The sequence below is a fragment of the Acromyrmex echinatior genome, chromosome 5, assembly GCF_024713525.1.
Source record: "Acromyrmex echinatior isolate Ae372 chromosome 5, ASM2471352v2, whole genome shotgun sequence".
Lineage (NCBI taxonomy): Eukaryota > Metazoa > Arthropoda > Insecta > Hymenoptera > Formicidae > Acromyrmex > Acromyrmex echinatior.
In genome coordinates, this window is record NC_141856.1 from 132,689 (window position 1) to 143,157 (window position 10,469).

At 33.6% G+C, this 10,469-nt stretch overlaps 1 long non-coding RNA gene across 1 annotated transcript; it reads left to right on the forward strand.

Annotated features, from left to right (window-relative positions):
- Nucleotides 1-281: 281 nt before the first annotated feature.
- On the forward strand, nt 282-9,781 carry LOC147909617 (uncharacterized). Its single transcript, XR_015545175.1, has 2 exons — nt 282-7,932; nt 8,021-9,781. It is a non-coding gene; the product is annotated as an uncharacterized LOC147909617 (long non-coding RNA).
- The last annotated feature ends 688 nt before the right edge of the window (nt 9,782-10,469 follow it).

The following is a 10,469-nucleotide window of genomic DNA, read 5'->3' on the forward strand; positions in this document are numbered from 1 at the left end:
CCTAATTGTGATGATTAGCACTACTGAAATTAATAATCGCCATCAATACGAGATGATTTTAAAGCAGGATTTTAAATACTCTACGTTGACGCCATTTCATTTGGATTATATCGTATTCATTCAGTGCTAAGTGGATTTATTATCAATCTAGATATATTTTCAGTTATACGACGAAATTTATTAATACTCGTCTAATAAAGGTGAAATAAAATCTATAAACGATATACATGTGTAGGATTGCTCGTGGCGCCGATAATTCCTGTGTTCACAAATATGCGCGTAATAGCGTAAAATTTGTAGCCCGACTTCGGACATCATCGTTGATTGTCATTGAATATTACTACAGACGCCATGTAAACTGACAGATTGCAATTAGCTCATTGAACAAGTAATAAGTGGTAATCTCCTAATTTTGGTTCGTTATAGATGGTTTGATTATGCTCGCGTCCCGCTAATTTGACTACAGGCAACCCGGGAAACTGCATTCACATTAACTGCTTTGGAGTGCAGTGATGCTGCGTGACATCATATCCTGCCTCTAAGCACAATCAAATTATCACTGCACGCGTGACAAAACAGTCGATGCTCCCTTGTCGCGACAAAACAACAACTATCCCTGTTGGCCACCCTCTACTCCGCGCTTTGGCGTCTCAACTAAGTTAACTACTTAATTAAACTAGCAGGTAAAGCACGTGCTGCTCACTTCTGGGCCATATATTTTTACGTGCAACAGCCCCATACAATCATACAAGTATATCAAATATCCTTAATCTTTAGACTGCCGGCATTTTTCATTAAAATAGTGATTCTTTTGCTCAAAAATTTTTCTATATAAGTAACATTGCACAAAATTTGAGATTTGTGCAGTGCCACAAAAGTGGCTTTCCTGGCAAGGAACATTAGGATAGGATTAGATATGAAAAATGTTTATTTTCTCAAAAATAGTATATTTTGGGGGTTTTTGATATCGCTGATTCCAATTCTGAACATAGATTTATAAAATTTCGAGCCCTAAGCCCAATATTGACGTAAATGAATATGAATGTATGGAAAAAACTCATGCAGAGAACTTTCGTTTAGCATTACCCAAAGAACGACATAGACGTAAAAAATTTGTAGTTTCTTTTTGACTTTCCTTTTTTGTTTGGTTTTTTAAATTTATTTTTTGTATTTTTTTTATTTTTATGTTTTATAACTTTTCTTATTTTTTCATATATTTTAATTTTTTGTATATTTTTCAATACAATTTTTTATATATTTCGGGCAACATGTATACAATTATATTTAATATTATATAATATTAATATTGAAAATACCACGAAAAATGATAGTATTTTAAACCTCATTCAAAATCCACAAAAGTGGCTTTCTCGGCAGTCTAAAGGTTAAAGAAATAAATGAATTACTATAATTGTACTTCGCCCATTCTAAGGAAACAAAAAAAATTTTTTGTATTTCAATTTTTAACTGCATCCTAACATTGACTACAAAAGTTTTCTATTCCTGAATTATTAGCCAACTTTTATGAGATAGCACTTTTGGAATAAGCAGTAGGAGAAGACTTATTCTGGTTTTCCTAAGAAATGAGGTACGACTTCTTATATTTAATTTATACGCTGAAGATGACTCAAAGCGCAGCCGAAACATACATACATTTGTTGTAATGTATCTTTAAACTATCTTTATATTATAATTATGAAATAAAGATATTATTATTTAAAGGAGGTATGCACTTTAACGCGTTTGACTCAGATAGCCCTTGTATTAAAACTTTGATGATTAAAACAGAAATTTACGGAGATACTTTACCATCCTTTTTATACTTATTGTAATTAGAAAAATTGTAAAGGAAAAGATTACGTTAAAATTATGTATCAGACTTCCTTTAAAATGAGTAAAATATATTAAGTATTTGACGAATTATATTATCGCCTTGTTCTGAAAGAAAAAAAGTTTAAAGGTTGCGGAATTATTAGATAATTAGTAGAATACAAATTCATAGAATTAAAATATTACGTAATGGCTTGGAGAATTTAATGAATAATCTGATAAAACTTTCGCCCTCTCGAATTTAACTAGAGAGGGTTCTCGCTTCATCATCGTCTCGACTATATAATTAAAGAATGAATATTTCCAAGAATGATCTCAGTATTCACGTTGATATTACCACGTAAGTTTCGAATGTAGATACCTAGAACTTTGTCATTATTTCCGCGCGGAATATATAAAACGGATTTTATATTTTTACGCGTCATTTTCCGGTATATCTAAATTGTGTGGCAAGGTCCTCTTCTTTGTTTTATCAGGCTAACGAACGACAAACTGCTGCAATAACTAAACGCAAACATTGGCATACAGCAGGTGCAATTCCACGTATGTATGTTAAGATATTCAAGAGACGCAATTCGTTATGCAATTCATGATCGTGCATTACGCTTCCTCTTGAAATTCCAAAGAAAGTCAAACGGTATTCTATTCACTCGTTCACGTATAGTTGTATCAAATCTCATCCATATTTATATCTCGTTTGTTTTTTCGAAATAATAATACTTTCCATCTGTCAAAATTTACATGGAGTGTTCAACGTATCGTGCGCGGCACTGCGATATATAAATGCATTTGGTGCAAAAGCTTTCATCATAAATATCGATCTCTCGACATTCTCATTAAAATTATTTCGACGTTTCGATAAGGAATATTATCGCTGTTTCGCCAATTCATGCGCTATACCAAATGTGTAAATGTGAAATATTCGTTTGCTCTTTGATCGCGCAGGGAGAAGGAGAGAGATTATCATGAGCACGTTGCAAAATCGCGTATGGAATCGCAAGGCGCAAGCGGAATGAAAGAAAGCGGGAAAGTACCGTATAACGTATCGTATGTATAGTGGGTGAGAGAAGGAAAGAATAAGAATACGCCGTAGGTTTTCAAAGAAGGTTTCCACGGCGGTCCCATGAGGGTAACGACTATGCTGCAGCGATCCCGTAGAGGCTGCGGGATATTTCAGAGCGGACCGACGTCGTTGAATCGTGCATTTTACGATGACTCCTCATGAGCCTTACCGGCTCATCCTTTGCCGACGGTACTCCTTGCCCGTGTCATTTTAACATGCAGTCTGCGCCATCGATGGACGCGAACAATACAGAGGACGAAGAAGCACGTATATCTCAAGAAATTTTTCGTGTGCTAAAAAAAATTTTGGCACTAAATGATAAACTTTTAGCCTCGATATTTTGCGTTAAAACATTTTGACAGTAGTCGAGCTAAAGTTTTAAGTAGTTTTAATAACTAAGTATAAACTAAGCATATTCTTCGTAGTCTTATAATCCAAACAACATCAAATCAGAATATATAATTGTAAACATGTTGATGATATGTTTAAGACGTCATTAAGATGGTTTTTATATACATGGTCTAAAAGACATTTAAAAACGTCCTTAAGATGTTTTAAGTCTCGATTTTAAACACAAGTGCTATTTGGATATTTAGTTATAATTAGAATAAAGCTATATGTATGTGTGTCATTAAATTACATAACTATAATTAGTATATTAATTATTGGTTGTCTAAAAGCTTAGGTAATAAATTAATTAGATAGTAAATAGGTAATAAATCTATAAATAAATTTATTTATTTACAGATTTCTAGCATATGAACTTCTTTAATAAATGTCTATTGAGTATCAAATTTAATTGTGATATTACTATAATAGTTCTTCTGTGTTTTAAAAGCCCGGAAAAATTTCGGCGCGCAATTCAAATAACTATAAATATAAGTATACATGTATTAGAGCAGTCCATTTTTTTGACTTTCAAATTTTTTCCGTGGCACTTCTTAAAATGGTTTAAATCTCCATGAAAAAATATTCTATCAAATTTCAGCTCGATCGGACAATGGGAACTGATGCCGACAGTTCGTTAAACATTTGAGTTATCTTATATTACACTATCATCATTGGTTTTTAAAGCATATTTTCCACAAAATTCAGCCTAAAGGATTTTTCTTATTTTTGTTAACATATGTCTTATTTTTTTGCATCGTTTGAGATTTTATATGGCTTATTTAAACAATTAGGTGAATTGTTAATGATTAAAAATAAAAATTAGTTTAACTCCGATATATACGCCGCTAGGTGATTCTTCTTTTCTGCTGGGACTTGGACCGAAAAAATTCGATCCGGATAACGGTCTGAGGCTAAATCTAACTTTTAGTTCCAGTTCTTTTACAGTAATGATTATCGGGTTCGTTTAGATTTCGATTCTTTTCGGTTTCGATTTTCGGTAATTATATATCTATAACGATTATCCGTCACGGTTATCCGTTATCACTAAAAAAACTGAAATCGATATCGAAATTGAAAGTTGGATATCCTCAGACCATACTCGTAACCAGCCGAAATTTTAATGTATCCACAACGTATCCATAATGTAATTTCGGTTCGAGTCCCTGCTTTTCATTTGATTTTTTTCTTTAAGGTCTTACCTAAACTTGTTTCAATGAATATAATATAGACAAATATGAATAAATATTTAGAAAATATTTTAATACAAAATTGACATTAACTAGTTTGAATAAATTGAGCAAGTTCATTAGGGTGCAAAAGACATTCTCCCAAGGAATGTAAAGAAAAATGTTGTCTATAAAATTTTATGCAATGCCTGTGATGCATTGTATGTAGAGCAGACTGAAAGGAAACTGAAAACTTTAGAGCATTAAAATCACATAAATTAGAATATCAAAAATCATTCAGTGATTACAATGCATAGAATTAATTACGAACATGATTTTGATTGAGAGAGTGTTGAAGTACTTGATGTTGATCTTAGTATTTAAAAAAAAAAAGAAATGGGCAGGATACAAATGATGCAGAGGTATGTATTAAGGTTAAAAATGATTTTTATTAAGACTTGTTAGCGACGTTCGCAAACAGTTTCCGGATGCTAAAAAAGGACCCTTTTAAAATCATTGCAGTTATAAAAGAAATTGATTTTACAGCTAAGTTAACATATTTTCATATTAGTTGTCGTTGTAATTCATATAATATATAAATTATGAAAAACAATCAATGAAGGAATTTTATAAAAAAGTATATTTTTTAGATAGAATTTTATTAGTCAGCATCATTCTTATTCTATTAATTTAAAATTTTGCAAGTATTATTTATCTATTAATTTAAAAAGTAATGTTGATACGGACTTTTCAAATTCAAAACCAATAATAGAATCCAACAAGGCGAATGAGAGTACAGCGTGGTAATCAGTACGCAAAGTAATAAAGAACAGGTAATACAAGATAAAAATTAATAATTAATATCATTCTTTACATTCGTGTTACTTACAAATTAAATATATAATAGAAACAAATCAGGTCACAAATTAAAACGTGCTATATTCAGTGTACAATGTGGTAATATTTATTCTAATCAACCATATAAATTTCACGGAACGTTTTGGCTTGATTTAATCCTCACCAGCTATAAATATAAATGATAGCCCCATACTATGAAAATAGAATAATACATAATAAAAGTTAACGATCAAATGCACAATATTATATTATATAATGAGGATTATTTCACCTTCACTTACACATAAACGCATCGAGAACAATCATGGAACATCATAAATGCTTTCCATTTGATGACACAAGTTGACACAAGTCGATACAAGCGTCATTCTATAATATAGATAATAATGACAAAGATAGAAAGACTTGTGTTGATTTGTGTCATCAAATGGTAAGTACCCATTATTAAGTCAAATTGTAAAATAATGTAATGTTATAAATACAACTAATTCTTCAATTAATGGTGAGAAAAGGTAATCGGAGCATTTAGAAACAAAAAGATAATCCTAGTCGAAAACAATATTGTTAAAACGTAATTTTAAAGTTATATAAAATATGGTTATATGCAGAGTCCATATAATATTGATAGATTAAACAGCTGAATAAAAATCATGCATAATAACGTTAATTAAAGAATAAATAAACTATAGAAAGGAGAAAGATTCATAAGGACTGATCCCAATTTCGACTCTATCCAAATTTTGTTATCTAACTATCCAAACTCATGAAAATTTATTCCTTGAAGTCAATTATATTCAATTTAAGTAATTTTAGCTTAAACGCTGTGGTGATGTTGCCATATTTATAAGGAAATTAATATTTTAAATATCGTATGTTTTATTAAAAAACTTAAAAAATTATGGTAATCGTGTTAAAAAATTATCTGAATCATTCTGGAATAGCAGAGTTTTCTCAATTCTCTTTATATTTAATGCCGATGCTCTTATTTGTTAAAATTATAAATTAGAACAATACATTGCAATATGTTTAAAAAAAAGATATTTGGGAGGAGGAGGATTCTTATGGACCCTCCTCCTTTATAAAACACTTACAATAATTGTAAAGGTAAAATGTATGAAACATATGCATGTACATTTTACTGAACTCTTATTTAAAACCAATATATGGATGTAATATAAGTTACTCATATCGCTGTTAATATCACTGTATTAGTATAATGTAGAAACAGAATCTACTCGTTGATATAATTCGAACGATGCTGCATATGTACTGTGACGTGACGTTTTCCGTCTGTCACAAGGGCCGCATGGCCTGACCGAACAATGCAGTATAGCGTCCTGGGTCCTCTCACATTTAAGCGGTGGACGCAGGTTTCTGCGCGAAACTGCGCTTTTCCCATGTCATCGTTTGCGTACCTTATGCGTTCCGCGCTGTCGTTTTCGTTTTCCCGTTTCTGTGTGTTCCCGTACCGAGGATTACAGAGGCCGGCGACTCCCGCGATCTTGACGGAGTGACACCACCTCACCGGAGAGAAGAGGAGGAAGAACGGCCAGGATTGGGGGTCGGGAGACAACCGCTGATGACAGACCCGCCGAGGGCGCACGACACCTGACTCCGGGTCGCACGCAGGTGATATCCTTCCTGCATTGTTACGCCCTTTTGATTATCGCAGAGCATTTTTTTATCGCATCCTCTTCTAGGCGCAAAGCGGATCGAGAGCCGGTACGGCATGACGGGGTCACTCTATGCCTCAAAGACGGCGAGAGCCCCGGATAGGCGCCTCGAGGCCACGAGGCGGCCTGAAAAAGACTCCCGCGATCTCTCAAATTTCGCGCGCCAGGACATGCGACGGGCATGACGCGGATATTCCGCGATTAGCGGAGCCGCGGGGTCACGTGCCAATCAGGTACTTGAGCTGTGGCCCGCTTGAAGAGAGCACGGTGAGACAAGCCTGTAAAGTCGCCGGTTTCCGCGTCCGGGAGACAACTTATCGGATTTCTATCGGGCGTGTAATAGTGAGTGCACGTGGCATTACCGTGCACCAGAGTTTCGCGGGATTCGCGTACGCGTGTCGCCTCCCGGAACGGCCCTTGTCGTCGAGATAACTCTAAGGCGTCCGCCAAGGCCACAGCCTCGTCACTCGTTGTCGGTTTCTTTTTATCGCGGATATGTTACGTCGAAGTTCCGTGCCGTATTGTCGCGTATCGTGTCGTCTCGAGCGTCTGTAACGTAAGATTTGCATGTCTATTCGGTCCTCTGTGTCATAGCCATTAAAGTCAATTTATAATAGCAATTGATAATTGTGCGTATTCTGTCATATCGAGACTGCGTAGTGTCGAGTTTGCACGTATTCGAGCCTTCTCTGCATCTCAGCTGAGCGGCGCGAGGTTCCGCGAGCGCGCACGAGGTCACGCCGTGTCCACGCTACAAGCTGTCGAATTCCTTAGAATTGTGAGGCGATGAAGTATGGTTCGTATAATTCGCGAGAGTATTTCCGTGGCGTGAGCTCATGTCGCGAGAATTTAACGAAGTGGATACGCCTAGCGTAAAACCTCGGGGCTTATGTAAATCAGCTATTGCGCTCAAGTAGAATTTATCGTCTCGATTGTATCGCCAGATGTAAATGTAAGTCGAAGACTCATTTAATATACTTGTTACTTTTGTTATTGTTAATTCGTGTGTACTTTATTTTCGCCCCTATTCGCTTCTCCAGATGATCTGTTATCCTCGACCGCGAACCGCCCCCTCTGCCATTTTCGAGGCTGAGATACCGGTTGAGAGCCCGTCGATTCGCAGCTCATTAAAGATGGCATAAAGAAAATCGCGTAATTTCTAGAAAGAGTGGCACGCTCGCTCGTGCCTGGCGCCCAACTATTGTTTTGTGATTATGTGCCGTCCTTAAGAGCGGTCGCGGGAAGACGCATTTCGGTCACGTTTCGTTTAACGCCACCCGTCATCCGATCGCCTACGAGAACCTTGGCTGTCAATGTGCGACGAAGTTGCGCCACGCTCGTGAGTGCGGTTGCAATACATATAAGTGTCAGACAAACAAAGAACCAACTAAAAGTTATCTCTTTTATTAGAAATAAAATTTAATAAATAAATAAATATATATATATATATATATATATATGTCATCGCGAGATTCCGTATCTTTTTTTATAGATTTATATCATTTTTCTGTTTCTTTATGTGTAACGTCTCTGAAATAAGTCTCTTATTGTAACTTGAGATTCTAAATAATATTTTAACATTCTTCCAATCGAAACTGTGTTATATTGTAATAGATGACTTATTATAACAGAATGTCTAGATAAATCAAGTTTTTTATTGTTAATATATTCATTTATTCTAATATTAAGTTTCCTTTTAATCTGACCCAGAAGGCGTTACAGTCGTTGCATAGAATTTTGGAAACTACATTATTATTGTCAACAAATTTTTTTTATCCTTGTATATTTTTATAAATCTATTTAATTTATTGATACATCTACATATAACCTATATTATAAACAGCCTTATTTCAAATGTGTAGCAGATTTTGTAACATTGTGGATGAACTGCAGTACAAAAAACTTTTTCATATTGAGAGCTGCATCATTAGCATTGTCATGATTGTTGCTATTATTATTCATAAGTTGAATTTTTATTGAAAAAAGTTTTTTAATCCTTAAATTAAACTGTTTAAATTCACCATAGAATTTTCAATTCTAAAAGGTATCCATTATTCAAAAGTGTTTCAGTAAGAGAGACCGGAGACAAAAGTAACAAGGGACAATAATAACATTGTTAATATTTTTTAAACTATAATAAATATTATTTAAACTATAATAGATATGTGTATGCGGTTGCATGATAAAATTCTGTAGACAGATCAGTATTGAAGATCGTTCGTTACATGCTGGTTCTCACGGAATGTGCTCGAGTGTAGGAGTAGAAATTACTTTTTTCATACATCAAGTAATAATAGTTTTATTGCGTGCACAAAATTTAAAATTTGTTTTTTTTTTATAATGAAGGTACAATGTATTATCATAATATTTTAATGATTATCTGCATTAATAATTTGCACATTTGGATTGATTTTTATCTAGGTTTTTATTTTAAAAATTTATTATAAATTATAAAATATCATTAATTACAATATAAGTAACATCAATGCCTGAGGTCAATTGTAATATTACAATTACCTCCAAAGGGTATATAGCAGGATAAGTTTTTAGCGAGATATAATATGTTTTTTGTCCATGTACGATAACGCAAACATAAGTACTAACTTTTTAAGACAAAATAAGAACATAGAATGTTTTTCAATTGCTTAACACAAACATATACAGGAATGCACAAAATGTAACATCGTGCACGATTCAATTGGAACAGAATGTATGCTGTACACAGTTGAGATCCGTTTCGGATAGAGTTAAATTAAATGTAACTTTTTCTGCCTGTATTAAACAAAAAAAAAAAATAAAAATGCCACTCAACGTCCTCCAATTTCATTTATAGTCGTCCCAATTAGTAATTATCACTAGAAGACACAAGCTTACATAGTCCTTGTGTACAGATGTGTAGTATTGTGTCGACGATAACGGAACGTAACTTGTGTCGCCGTGTGTACGAAAATGTCTAGGGATATTACAATTAGAAAACACCCATAGTTAAGTTTGAAGTCAGATCACGACACATCAGCCGGAAAACCTATAAGTGCTACATATAATACACCAAATATGCAATTGGAAAAGCTAGTGTTCAACATTATACGTGTAAATGTGTAAATGGATGAAAAATGGTTAGATGTTACTCACATGTTGCAGCAATTATATATTACATAACACACGCAAGATATTTATATCGAATAGTAAGGCCAGTAGAAACGTGAGGGGAAAACTTTTTAATGTTAAAAAAGTTGAGTCTGTCATAAATAAAGACAATGATAAGATTAATATATTTGATAATCCTTTCAAAAGTGTCCTTAAAAGTGTTTATTATTTCGCATAAAATAATAATTATAAAGAAATAAATTCTGTACATAATGCATTTATAATTGTTTCTTTGATTTCTTAAAAATGGGATTTTTATTTGTATAAGTAATTTTAGAAAGTGAGTTAATAAAAAATAAAAAATAAATTTCGTAATATTACAAATATGAGATGAATTTTGGA